The sequence below is a fragment of the Puma concolor genome, chromosome B4, assembly GCF_028749965.1.
Source record: "Puma concolor isolate L17-30 chromosome B4, mPumCon1.1.hap2, whole genome shotgun sequence".
Classification (NCBI taxonomy): domain Eukaryota; kingdom Metazoa; phylum Chordata; class Mammalia; order Carnivora; family Felidae; genus Puma; species Puma concolor.
Window position 1 is genome coordinate 94912824 of NC_141673.1, and position 14789 is coordinate 94927612.

At 38.3% G+C, this 14789-nt stretch overlaps 1 long non-coding RNA gene across 1 annotated transcript; it reads right to left on the reverse strand.

Moving 5' to 3' along the window:
* Positions 1-2235: 2235 nt before the first annotated feature.
* Positions 2236-3608, reverse strand: LOC147579302 (uncharacterized). The gene is made up of 3 exons (XR_015253795.1): positions 3564-3608; positions 2360-2450; positions 2236-2275 (listed from the first exon to the last, which is right to left on the reverse strand). It is a non-coding gene; the product is annotated as an uncharacterized LOC147579302 (long non-coding RNA).
* Between the last annotated feature and the right edge of the window lie 11181 nt (positions 3609-14789).

The window sequence follows — 14789 nt, forward strand, 5'->3', positions numbered from 1 at the left end:
CTAAGAGAAAAAAGAGCAAAGAAAGAAAATAACATTACTGTAGGGAAAGCTTTGAAATTATAAAAATTATTAAATGATCAAAATCCAGAGGCAATAAATTAAATATTTATAAATGTGACTATGCAAAGATACAAAATTTTGTAGGGCAAAAAAAAAAAATACTATCAGATTGTCACCTATTCTGTTGACAAGACTTTGTGGAAGGAGGCATTCTCTTATTGGGTGGTGGAAATACAAACTGGTACACCCTCTTAGAGGAGGCCCTGGCACACAAGTTAGGACAACAAAACTACATGTGGACTTACTTTTTGACCCAGCAATCCCACCGCTAGGAATTTACACTGAAGATACACCTCCAACAGTCTTCCATTGAAGATACACCTCCAATACATATGCACATTGCAGTGTTGTTTGTAATTGCAAAAACACTGGAAACAACCTAAATGCTCACACGTTGGAAACTGTGGAATAAATTGTGGTCATCCAGAAAATGCTGTAAGAAATGATGGTCTCTATGAACAGTTATGGATGCATTTTTAAGCGAAAATAGCAATGTGTAAAAGAGTATTTAGTATGATAGCTTTCCGTTAAAAAGAAGGAAAAATAAAATATACATATATCAGCTTATTTGTGAAAAAGAAACAGGAAGGATAAACCAAAACCTTAGAAGATTGGTTCTCTATAGGAAGTATATGGGAATGGGCTATAAAAAATGTGGGAATTGGAGCAGGTAGAAGGGAGGGGAGGGGAGATGTGACACTTCTGTGGGTGTAACTTTCTGTTTTCTGAATTTGAGAACCATGTTAGTGTTTCATCTACTCAGAGAATACATGTAATTTAAATCAACCAGGATTGAGGAGGGAGACCATACTAAAACCAGGATAACAACAACAATAAAACTATTTAAATGTATCATGGGTGAATGGCATAACTACACTGAAGGGGTTGGACAAAAAAAAAAATGAACAAATGAGGGAGGGGTAAAGGGTAGGGGGAGGTAGAAGAAGAGGGAGGAAGGAAAAATATTCATCAGTATCTTGCATCGTGTAACAAAAAATAATTCAAAAAGGATTGTAGACCTAAATGTAGAACATTTATAGATGAAAACATTGGACTTCATACAAATTAAGACCTTCTGCTCTTTCAAGACACTGTTAACAAAAATGAAAAGGGAAACCATAGACTGCAAGATAATTTTTGCAAATCAGATATCTAGTAAAAAGTCTTATATCTGTAATATATAAAGAACTCTCAAAACTCAATAAGAAGAATTAATACTGAGTGACATCAGCAGGATGGCAGAAAGCTCTGGACCTTCCTTCCTCCCACAGACCCATCAATTCAACAATAATACACAGACCAATTCCCTTTGTGAGAAATCCAGGAACCAGATGAGAGGCTCCTGCACCATGAGCGAGTGCAAAACCATCCACATCAAAGCCAGTGGGAAACTCAAGGCACCATGATCCTTCCTCTCTGGCACAGCACTGCCCAGCTGGGAGGAAACCCTCATCCCAACTTGTTCCTGGGGAGGGAAGAAAAGGACTGGATGATACATCCAACATTCTCACTCTTCTGAAGACTGCCCAAGAGACTGGTTTCTGTCTTACTTGAACTTGAGCACTAACAGGTGAGGGCCCCAGACTGGGAGCCACTGAGAAAAGAGGCAGCCCCTTATTGGGACTGGCATGCAGGCAGCAGTTTGGACTAGCATGTACACATTTCCCATAGACCCTCCTCCTGGCTCAGTGTACTGTGAGCGAGTAGAAATCCTCATATCCTAGCTTTGCTCTCTAAGGAGGGAGAGGTGGACCTTGCACCCAACATTCTAACTTTTGCAGGAGTGTCCAAGGGACTGGTTTCTGTCTTACCTGATTGCTTCTGAGAATGTTGATGAGGGGCACCTGGTTTGCTCAGTTAAGTGCCAGACTGTTGATTTCGGCTCAGGTCATGATCTCACGATTCGTGAGATTGAGCCCCGGGTCAGGTTCTACACTGACAGCATGGAGCCTGCTTTGGATTCTCTCTCTTCCCCTCTCTGCCCCTCCCTTGTTCACGCACACATGCGGGTGCGGACTCTCTCTCGAAATAAATAAATAAATAAATAAACATTAAAAAAAAAAAAGAATGTTGATGAGACCAAGCACACTCTAGATGACTGGTGGCTGCTGAGGATAAAGGCAAAGGTTTGGAATGGCATTTACTTACTCACGAGAGCTCCTACCCATGATTCAGCACAGCCCAATCAGGAAGATCCCCAGCTCCAAGATTATCCCTGATGAGGAAAAGAGAAGACAGAAATATATATACAACTTTCAGACTTTTTAGGTGACTGCCTGAGAGCTGGTTCCAGTCTTACCTATCTCTGAGCACGGATGGGACCTGGCATACTCTAGACATCTGGGGATCACTGAGGACAAGGTCATGGGTGTGCTGCTGCTCCAGAAGATCTATGGTATAGCAGACAGATATCAGCGGGAGGAAGGGATTATAAAATCCTGCAATAAGAAACCAGCAAGTCCCTCCGGGAATTTTTTTTTTTTTTTTTTTTATTTTTTTTTCAACGTTTATTTATTTTTGGGACAGAGAGAGACAGAGCATGAACGGGGGGGGGGGGGCAGAGAGAGAGGGAGACACAGAATCGGAAACAGGCTCCAGGCTCTGAGCCATCAGCCCAGAGCCCGACGCGGGGCTCGAACTCACGGACCGCGAGATCGTGACCTGGCTGAAGTCGGACGCTTAACCGACTGTGCCACCCAGGCGCCCCATCTGGGAATTTAAACATACAAGGGAAGGGAAGGCATATAAACAAAGATTTGAGAGCGCCACCCCCCATATTTCTCTGGCAGGGCTGACAGTGACAGTCTCCTCCTGTATGAAGCCAGTCCAGGAAGATCGGGAGAGGTGGATGATACCAAAACAGAGTCAAGGAAAACAAAGAAAAACAGGGAAATGTGCCCCCCGCCAAAAGGAACAAGCTAAATCTCCAGAAACTGACCGTGATAAAATGGAGATATATGAATTATGTCACAAAGAATTCAAAATAACTATCATAAAAATGCTCAGTGAGTTCAGGCTAACAATGCATGGAAAAAATGAAAATTTCAACAAAGAGACAGAAAATATCGAAAAGAACAAAACAGAAAACTTGAAGCCAAAGAATACAACAGTTGATCTGAAAAATTGACTGGAGGGGTTCAACAGCAGATGAGCAAGCAGAAGAAAGAAGGGGTGAATTCAGAAAGGTCATTTGAAATTATCCAGGCAGAGGAAAAAGAAGAATGAAAAGTTCATGGGGCTTATGGTAGACCATCAAATGGACCAGTACTATGGGAATCCCAGAAAAAAAGAAAGAGAATTGGCCAGAAAGCTATGTTAAAAAAGAATGCTCAAAAACTTTCAAATTTAGGAAGGATATGGACCTCTGCTCCAAGAAGCTCAACAGTCTCCAAAAAAACCAAAAACAAAAAAAAAGATGAATCTGAAGAAGTCCATACTGACACACATTATAATCAAACTGTCAAAAGCTAAAGACAAAGAGAAAATTTCTAAAGCAGACTTACGAGATATGCTGAAGGAAGTTCTTCAACTTGAAACAAAAGGATTCTTTTTTTTTTATTTTTTTTTTCAACGTTTATTTATTTTTGGGACAGAGAGAGACAGAGCATGAACGGGGGAAGGGCAGAGAGAGAGGGAGACACAGAATCGGAAACAGGCTCCAGGCTCTGAGCCATCAGCCCAGAGCCTGACGCGGGGCTCGAACTCCCGGACCACGAGATCATGACCTGGCTGAAGTCGGACGCTCAACCGACTGCGCCACCCAGGCGCCCAGAAACAAAAGGATTCTAAACAGTAACACAAAAGCATATGAGGGAGGGGTATGAACCATAAAACTTGCTGGTAAATGTAAACATGGATAGCAATGCAGAACCTGTAATACTGTAATGGTGGTGTATACATCACTTTTAGTTCAAGTGTACAAGTTAAAATACAAAAGTACAAAAAAAACTATGACTATAAAAATACATGAAGTAGATACACAGTAAAAAAAAAGGTTGTAATATTTGACGTCAATAACATAAAGTGTTTTAGGGGGAGACATAAAGGTATAGTTTTGTGATTGAAGTTTTTGTCAACTTAAAGCAGAATGTTAAAAGTTTAAGAAGTTTTATGTAAGCTCCATGGTAATTACAAAGAAAATACCTATAGAAAATACAGCAAAGAAAGTGAGGAAATGAGAAAGCAATCAAAGCATGTTATTAAAAGAATAATAATAATAAATTTAAAAATTAATGAACCACAAGGGAAGACAGCAAAAGAGAGAAGAAGGGACAAAAGACTTACAAGATAATATCACACAATTCATAAAATGGCAATAAGAAGTCCTTCTCTATCAATAATTACTTAAATGTAAATACATTAAACTCCCCAGTCAAAATACATAGAGTTGTTTAAAGGGAAACAAACAAAAAGATACAACTATATGCTGTCTCCAAGAAACTCACTTTAAGGACATACAGAGGCTGAAAGGAAAAGATGGAAAAGATACTCAACAAAATAAAAGCAAACTAAATTTGACAATATATTAAAAGGATCACATACATAACCAAATGGGAATTTTCCCTAGGATGCAAGTTCAGTTGAACATAACCAAATCAATGTGATATACCACATTAACAGGGTAAAGGGAAAAAATAGCTGATCATCTCAATAGATGCAGAAAAGACACTTGACAAAATTCAACATACTTGCATGATTAATAACTCTCAACAAAGTAGAAGTAGAAGGAAATTGCATCAACATAACAGAGGCTATATATGAAAAGCTCACAGCTAACATCATACTCAACAATGAACAACTGAAACTCTTCCTCTAAGATCAGGAATACGACAAGGATGGCCGCTCTTGCCACTTTCATTCAACATAGTACTGGAAGTCCTAGGCAGAGCAGTTAGGCAAGAAGAAATAAAAGGCAAAAAGAAATAAATGGAAAAGAAGAAGTAAACTTATCTGTTTGCGGATGGTATTATCTTATAGGTAGGAAATCCTAAAGACCACTGAAAAACCGTTGGTACTAAAAAATTCAATAAAGTTGCAGGATACAAAATTAACATACAAAAATCAGTTGCATTTCTATACAATGAAATATGAACAGGATATTTAAAAAACAATCCCCTGGGGTGACTGGGTGGCTCAGTCAGTTAAACTTCAGACTCTTGATATCAGCTCAGATCACGATCTCTCAGTCTGTGAGTTTGAGCCCTGTTTTGGGCTCTGTGCCAACAGCTCAAAGCCCGGAGCCTGATTCAGATTCTGTGTCTCCCTCTCTCTCTGCCCCTCCTCCACTCACATTCAGTTTCTTTCTCAAAAATAAAAAAAATTAGAAGAATTTTTTAAATAAAAAATATTTTTTAAATCCCATTTACAATAGCATCAATAACAATAAAATACTTAGAAATAAACTTAACCAGAAGGTGAAAGACTTATACATCGAAAACTATAAAACATTAATGAAAGAAATTAAGGAAGGCATAAATAAATAGAAAGAAATCCCATGTCACTGGCACTTTTTGCAAAAATAGTAAAAACAATACTGAAATTCATATGGATCCAAAAGGATCCTGAATAGCCAAAACAATGTTGAAAGAGAAACACAAAGTTAGAGGCATCATGCTTTCTGATTTCAAAATATGTCACATAGTTACAGTAATTAAAACTGTATGGTACTGGCATAAAGGCAGACATATAGACTAATGGAAGATTATAGAGAGCCCAGAAATAAACCTATGCATACACAGTCAATTGATTTTTGATAAGGATACCAAGAATACACATTGGGAAAATGTATTCAAGAATATATCTGGAAATATCATACACAAAAATCAATGTAAAATGAATTAAAGACTTAAACACAACATCTAAAACCAAAAACTCCCAGGAGAAAACATAAGGGGAAAGTTTCATGAAATTGGTATTAGCAACAATTTCTTCACTATGACACCAAAAGCACAAGCAACAAATATACCTGTGGAACTACATCAAACTAAAAGCTGCATAGCAAAGGAAACAAATCAATAGCGAGAAGGCATCCTATGGAATAGAGGAAAATACTTATAAACCACATATCTGATAAGGGGTTAATATCCAAAATATATAAGAACTCCTGAAACTCAATAGCAAAACAACAACAACAAACCTCATAACTCTATTTAAAAATGGGCAAAAAACTTGAATAGGCATACCTCCAAGGAAGACCTACAAATAGCCAAGAGCTATATGAAAAGATGTTCAGATCATCAAAGAAATGAAAACCAAAACTACAATATCAGCTCACACCTCTTGGGATGGATATTATTAAAAATAGCAAGTGTTGGTGAGATTTCAGGGAAATTGAAACCCTCTGCACTGGTGTTAGGAATGTAAAATGGTGCAGCAGTTATGGAAAACAGCATGGATGTTCCTCAAAAAAAATTAAAAATCAAACTACCAAATGATCCAGCAATCCTACTTCTGGGTATTTATCCAAAAGAATTGAAATCAGAATCTTAAAGAAATATTCACACTCCCATGTTCACTGCAGCATTATTCATAATAGCCAAGAGGTGGAAACAATCTAAATGTATCTGTAGTTGAATGGATTCAAAATGTGTGAATGTACATACAGTGGAATATTATTCGGCCTTTGAAAAGGAAGAAATCCTGCCATATGCAACAACTTGGATGAACATTGAGAACATTATGTTAAATGAAATAAGCCAGTCACAGAAAAACAAATACTGCCTAATTCCTCTCATGTGAGGTGTGTAAAACAGGCTCGTAGAAACAGAGAGTAGAATCATGGTTGTCAGGAGCTGGGAAGAGGGGGAAATGGAGAGGTGCTGTTAAATGGGTATCAAGTTTCAATTAAGCAGGATGAAAAAGTTGTAGAGATCCACTGTACCACGTTGTGCTCAAAGTTAATACCATACCACATACTTAAAAATTTGTTGAGAGGATGATCTTATGTTATGCGATCTTATCACAATTAAAAAACAACTTAGTAACAAGGAAACAAAAATAATTTAAAAATGAACAAAAGATTTGATATTTCACCGAAGATTAAAAAATGCTCAACATCGGGGCGCCTGGGTGACTCAGTAGGTTAAGTGTCCGACTCTTGATTTCAGTTCAGGTCATGATCTCACAGTTTGTGGGTTCAAGTTCCACATCCAGCTCCATGCTGACAATGTAGAGCCTGCTTGGGATTATCTCCCCCACTCTCTCTTTCCCTCCCCTGCTCGTGCTCTCTTAAAATAAATAAATAAATTGAATAAATAGAAATAAACTTATTTCTATAAATAAATAGAAATAAATAAATAGAATAATAAATAGAAAATAATATAGAAAATATTAGAAATAGTATTTATATTATTATATTATATTATTTATTATTATATAATATATATTATATTATTATATTATATTATTTATTATATTATTATATTATATTATATATATTATTATAAAATATTAGAAAATCAAAATAAATAGAAAAAAAAGATGCTCAATATCTTTCTTCATTAGGAAAATGTAAATTGAAACCACAGTGAGATACTACTACGCATCTATTAGAAAGGCTAAAATTAAAGACTGACCATACAAGTGTTGACTAGTATATGAAGGAACTAGAATACTCATATCCTGCTGGTGGAAATGTAAAATGGTACAACCACTTTGAAAATCAGTTTGCAAATTCCTAAAAAGTTAAACGTATACCTATCACATAACTTGTCTATTCTACCCGTAATTATTTTCCCAAGATAAATGGAAGCCGATGTCTACACAAAGACTTGTATGCATATGTTCACAGAATTTTTATTTAGAATAGCCCCAAACTGGAAATAACACAAGTGTCCATAAATAGTAAATGAGTGAGCAAATCATGGTCTATCCATACATTGGAATATTACATGGCAATATAAAAAAGAACATGGGATAGATCTCAAAGAACGTTAAGTGATAGTAGTCATATAAAAAGAATACATCCTGCATGATTCCATTTACGTAGAATTCTAGAAAATGAACATCACAGTGGCATAAAACTGATTAGTTGTTCCAGATGGGACAGTTGGAAGGGGTGGGAGGGAGGGATTACTAAGGAAAGGTGGGAAATTTCTACGTGATAGATTCTTTATCTTTAGAGTGATGATGGTTTCATATATGTATACTATGTGAAAATGTATGTACACTTTAAACTGTATGCTCTAAATATGTGTGGTTATTTTATGTCAATGAGACCTCAACAATGCTTTTTTTTTTTTAACTGATACAACATAGATCCATTCAGCAAAAGTGAGAATATGGAAACTCTACAGGACAGCAGCCTGGTATCTCTAACAAATAAATTGTAAGGAAAAAAATATGAAAGGGAAGTGATACATTAAAAGTGACTTAAGACACATATTAATGAAATGTAGTCTATGCCGAGTAGACTCTGTCCGGATCCCAATCCAAAGAACAAGAAAGAAAGAAAAGAAAGGAAGGAAGGAAGGAAGGAAGGAAGGAAGGAAGGAAGGAAGGAAGGAAGGAAGGAAGAAAGAAAGAAAGAAAGAAAGAAAGAAAGAAAGAAAGAAAGAAAGAAAGAAGGAAATCTAGGAGGTAATTGGGGAAATCCGGAAACTGAGTAGTTGATGATATTAAGGAATTGCTGTTAATTTTTTTATATATTATAATGGCATTATCATGTTTTTAGAAAATGGTCTGTAGCTTAAGTGGGATGAGGATATGAGGTCTGGATGAATATTGGCCAAATTATTGAAGTTGGTGACGGTACCTGTGTTTTTTATTCCAATTTTGTTTAAGTGTAAAATTTTCCATAATACTTTTTAAAATTATATCTAAGCTGCATTTTGGATGCATACATTGTATTTTCCATGGTGATATTATAGAGGAAGAAAAACTTCTTCTTGACTTTCTCAAGGTCCCTGGCTGGGACTGGAAATTAAACTGACTAAGACAGATTAACAGGAGAAAAGCACACAAATTTTGTTGAATTTCTCCACGTACATGGAAGCCTTCACAAGAGAATAAAACCTGGAGAAGTGACCAGAGTAGGAAGCTTTCACATCTTTAGGACAAAGAAACAATAAATGGGTGAAAAGTTGATAAGACAAAGGGGTTTGGGCTGGGGACAGTCCAACGAGAACTAGGTGGTCCCTGTCCTCCTTAAATAAGGATTCTTTTAACAAGTTTTGTTTGCAAATTCTTCCGGTGCCCTCTCTGTCACCTCTTCTGGTGCCAATAAAGTCTATTTCCAGTAAAAGGAGAATTTATTTCCTGCCTTCGTGCAGAAAAGGAGGCCCTTTTTATGCATTTACTGCTTCTTAATTGCCTTCAGATCAAAATAATTTTTACTTCAAAGAGGCCTATTTTGGGGTGATATTCTGGTCTCCATCAGTATATTTCAGTTTACATATTGGAATACAATAAAGTCAAAACTAAATTAAAGCAAAAAGGTACTTTTCTACCGAGATTAGCTCCAATCTAAAGGTTCAATAGTTTGAATTCTTAAAAGGAATTGTCTTGCATCATTTGTGTACACAGAATCTCCAGAAATTGGGAATATAGAAAGCCCTTTTTTTGTAAAAAAAAAAAAAAAAAAAAAAAAAGTAACATTTATTGAGTGCTTTACATGTATCCATTTATTTCATAATTATATGATATCAGGTATGATTATAGGTTCTTTGGATGGCCAGACTTAGCACAGTGACCCTCGGACAAAAGGCAGAACTCTGTCACAGCTTCAAACTAGAGAAGGCTGCCATGCAAGTCACACAGCAGTTTGTACCTGGGACTGAGCCAGCCAGCAGAGCCGAAAGGACAGTTTTTATGGCCAACAGAGTGATGTCAGCTAGGTTTTGTGTCTTTCTAGGGATTGGGTATTTTGAATAACTCCATGGGCCCAAAGAGCAGGCCATCCCTGGGTGTTAGTATCCGGGAGTCTCTGGCAGTTGGATACTGGATACTGTAACCCAGGGGTGTTAGAGCCTAACAAGGGAAGTAACTGGGGTAGGGGCTTAGCAAACTACCTGGAAGAGGAATGGAGAATTTCTAGCTCTGACTCCAAAACTGGATCAAGAGAGCACTTGTGAAATGTTATGTTACGTGGATATTGTCAAATCACTTTAGTTCTCTGAACTCACAAAATGCCTATGAGGTAGGTACTAACATTATAATTCCCATTATATAGAGGAGAAAACAAAGGCAAAGAGATAAATATACCTGCAAACTGAAGTTAGTGGCAAAGTTAAGATTTGAAATCATATGATTTGGTTCTTGAAGCCACACTGACCAAAATAAGGGAGACAAGGAGGGATGAAAAAATAAGTGAGGTCCTAAACCATCAAATCCTGTGTCAAAAGGCAGTGTTGCATGGAAAGCAATAACAAATAGAAAGGCAAACTCATTCTCTTAAGAGCATCAGAATTTCTCCATCTGAAGCTAGTGAAGCAATTTGGATGAAAGGAAGACCGGGAGACCAGTCTTGGAGATTACAGAGCAATCTTTCTGCTTTTACTTAGTTTACTGTTTATTTGGAAAGGCTTAGTGGAGTCCCTTTTTTATTTTTTTATTTTTTTTTTAGTTTTATTATATTTTTCAAGAGGGAGTAGGGGCAGAGAGAACGGCAGTGAGAGAGTCTTAAGCAGACTCCATATTCAGCACAGAGCCCGACACAGAGCTTCATCTCATGACCCTAAGATCATGACCTGAGCTGAAATCAAGAGTGGGACGGTTAACTGACTGAGCCACTCAGGCGCCCCAAGTCTCTTTTTTAGAGTGTGGGGCACTTCAAGTTCATTCCCCTGGTGGAGCCATTGCATTCCCATCATCCATGCTGTTGGATAATCCACCTACGTTGGGATTCAATTCCATGCAACCCAGGTATCCCACTATTTTTGGGCTACCCTGGGGGAAAACAAAATTCATTTAAGAGTTGCCTTTGATTTTGAGTTATTTAAGGAGAGTACACCCACATAAAACACACATAAAAAAGAAAATAAGGGCCAAAATTAGTGCTATAAATAAGTACAACAATAATTTAAGGCAGGAAAAAGTGAACACAGATGAAAGCAACTTCGGGATAAAGCTCATTCTACCCTCTTTGCACCTCATACAACTCGTACCTGTGTGGTACTTAGTATTATTCTGTCTGGCATTGTAGTAATCTGTGTACTTACCCAAATCCCACTGCCAGGTAGTAAGTTCTTCTTCCGGGGCAGTAGCTACAAACCTTCTCATTGAGCAGTATCTAGCACAGTGACTCTTTTTTTTTTTTTTTTAATTTTTTTTTTCAACGTTTATTTATTTTTGGGACAGAGAGAGACAGAGCATGAACGGGGGAGGGGCAGAGAGAGAGGGAGACACAGAATGGGAAACAGGCTCCAGGCTCTGAGCCATCAGCCCAGAGCCCGACGCGGGGCTCGAACTCACGGACCGCGAGATCGTGACCTGGCTGAAGTCGGACGCTTAACCGACTGCGCCACCCAGGCGCCCCCAGTAACTCATTTTTTACTAAGCCCTCCAAAGTGCTTGTTGAACAGAGCCAATTTGGGCCTAGAGCTGAGCCTTAAATGACAGCTTGGTTTGGAAAGGAAGGGTAGAAAGGAATAAACTAGGAGAACAAGCTCATCAAAAATGGAAAGAAAGGGCAAGATGTTTCAGACCTGTTGTAGACCAGAAGAGGGTTCACCCAGGAAAAACGAAATGAGATAGAAAGGCATAGATAGAGTCATGTCGTGATTTGAACTTTCTTATATAGGCTGTTGGCTTTCAACAGCACAGGCTAGGGGGAATTTGAATCTTTTGGGAAGTTTTAAAAATCCCAGCCCAGAGAAGATCAGACTGATAAGGGGCATTAAGAGACCATGAGCATTTTGAAAATGCTTCCTAGATGATTTATACCTTCAACTGTTGCTTTTGGCGTTGAAGAGGCTTTGAAAAAAAGTGTAACAACAACTACAAAAATAACATGACTTAAACTGTTAATATGTTCATTCAAAGTGAAAAAGCTTGATCGAATATATACTTTAGGGCAGGTGCTTGGCTGGCTCAGTTGGTAGAGCGTGCATTTCTTAACCTCAGGGTTGTGAGTTCAAGTCCCACGTTGGGTGTGGGCTTGAAAACAACAACAACAAAGCCAGCAAACATGCCCATGTTTCAAAGTATACAATAGCCAATTTAAAACTCCTGATTCTACTTACAGTCTATTTAGAAGATTTGTTCAGTCGGGACACCGTCAAATATCTTCACTTTTTTATATAAAATGAAATTTCCTGTGGATATTTTAAAACAAAAATAAAATTTTTAGATGACAAAACTACTATGTTCTTGTCATAAAAAATTTTGGGAAATACGGACATGGGGAAAAATCACCTCAAATCCTGCAACACAGAAGCATGCATTACAACACACTCTTGTAATTCTTTCCTTTGCTTAGCCGGCTTCCCCTTCTCCACCCCATTTAAAATTTGTATCCATTTGAATATGTAACAACTTATGCATGCAGTGAGACAAATTCAGGTTTGGTACAATTGTCAATTAAGTCCCATCCTTCTTCCAGCCACATTCCCATTTCATTAACCTTGCAGAAGCATGTCCCTTATATTAAACTATTTAGTTTTGGGGCTCTGCTCATGGTATCATGGTGAGGCTTGACCATAGGATGCATTTTATCTCAGCAAGGTCAATGCAATTTGGTCCTCCCTGCAGTTTATACTTAGTGGAAGCCATGCAAACAAGGAAAGTATTCTCTTCCCCACTGCACAGCCCCTGCTGTCATCTGGCACAATGATCTAATGGCCCCAAGTCTCACAAACTCCTTGACATTTGTCTTTTCTGCCTCTGCCTAAAGCCCCTTTCTCTTGAGAGCTCAAATCAAGTTAACAAGGCAGGCAAGTTATGGCGAGACATCATGCTTTTCTCTCCCTCCCTTCTTCCTTTTCCCCACCCGTTCTGCTTTTCCCCAAGAGCCCACACACAAACCTAGTTGTCCAGTATCCTTCTTCAGTACAAACCACCTCAGGTAGGTGACTACATATGGGCTCATGCATGTATCAGACACATTCAAACATGAATTCTAGTTTAGCTCAGCCAAAGATGCCACACTACCAAAGCCTAGTTAATAACATCATTCCCTAGAAGATAAACAGTAAGAGGATGGGCTCTGGGACTGTTAATAGATTGCCCCTGAGTCATTTGCTCTTCAGAGCCAATTTTTAAAAGCATGACTCGTTATTCAAGAGGAGTTATAAGGATGTAGAAAATCATTGCTCAATTTATTTGGCAATGAAAATGGCCATTATGGTTTTTATGCAACGTTGCTTCTGTTAGGTAATTCTTGTTGACCTAGCGTTCCAACCAAGTTGCTTGGTAGCAAGTGCTGACCAGAAAAGCATCGACTTGTGCTTTAAATGGTTATCAACCACAGCAAGGAAGTAATCTGCCCTGTGCTATGAAGTATGCAGCTTGAGAAATGCACCTTGTGTCACAGGACAAGAAGAGGAAGCAGAAAGAAAACACAGTCTTGGCAAAGGAAGCGCTGAGGCCACCCTGCCCCTAGCTTGTGGAGCCCAGCTGAGAACACCGCGAACCTGATCCCTGAATTTGGGGTCTTGAATTACCAAACTGAGTGAAAGATCCCCCTCTCAATTTTTACATTATGTCTTCCCCATTCTTCTGGCCTGAATTTTGACGTGTCAGTCAGTCGAAGACTATCAAAGTAATTTTTTCAAAAATGATTCAGAGAAGTTTTATTTTCTGAGTCGAAAATAGTCAACTCTATCAGTCGAAGACTATCAAAGTAATTTTTTCAAAAATGATTCAGAGAAGTTCTATTTTCTGAGTCCTTTAATATCTGTTACCTTAATACATGAACTAAAATTAACCCAGTATAAAATTTCATGACCACAACCTTTCCTCTCAAAAAGTATGTATGTAGAATGATTCTCCCATGGCAAAGTTAATCTGATGTTTCATGTTTTGTAGGTAACATTTCCCACACACAACCCCCCACTGGCAAGTTCACAGTTTTGTTTGGTTTTGTTTTTGCTTTGGGACCAATTCAGAACTCTTTTCTTAGAAGTGGTATGCAATTACCCGTAAGGGGAGAACCACCTTTGTTGAGAGAAAGCTTTGATGAGCCTGAAATGTGTTCTAGCCTCCAGGGCAGTAAGACTGATGGATTGAGGCTTGAGAGAATCAGTTTTAAGGGAAGGATCTGCTGGCTGCCGAGAGAGGGCAGGGCAGGGGTGCCCAGAGTTTAGGTATTGGTGGTAGCGTGGAAAAGGGGATTCTGAAGATGTAAACCAATTACGAAGTGTTTGAGAGAGAGAGAGAGAGAGAGAGAGAGAGAGAACAGCCCCAAATTAGAGTCACTTGTGCTAAGCCCCACATGGGTAAACCATGACTTAATGTCTAACATAACAGCACTTTCTACCTCTCCAGAGATGGTGATTTTTAACCAGTCAACCTGGAATTACCTGATCAATACCAGTGAGGTAGTCTCCACTTCTGCTCCCCTTAGGAGGGGGACCTTTCCTGAAACTGTACTCTATGCAGGAAGGATTTCCTTTTTCCACCCCCTTTCTGCCTTTAAAAACCTTTCCTTTTCCACAGCTCAGTGGAGGTCTTTTCTATTTGCTAGATGGGGTGTTGCTCGATTCATGAATTGTTGAATAAAGCCAATTTGATCTTCAAATGTACTCAGTTGAATTTTTATGATTTAACACAAGCCAATGAACAGCAGACAGTTT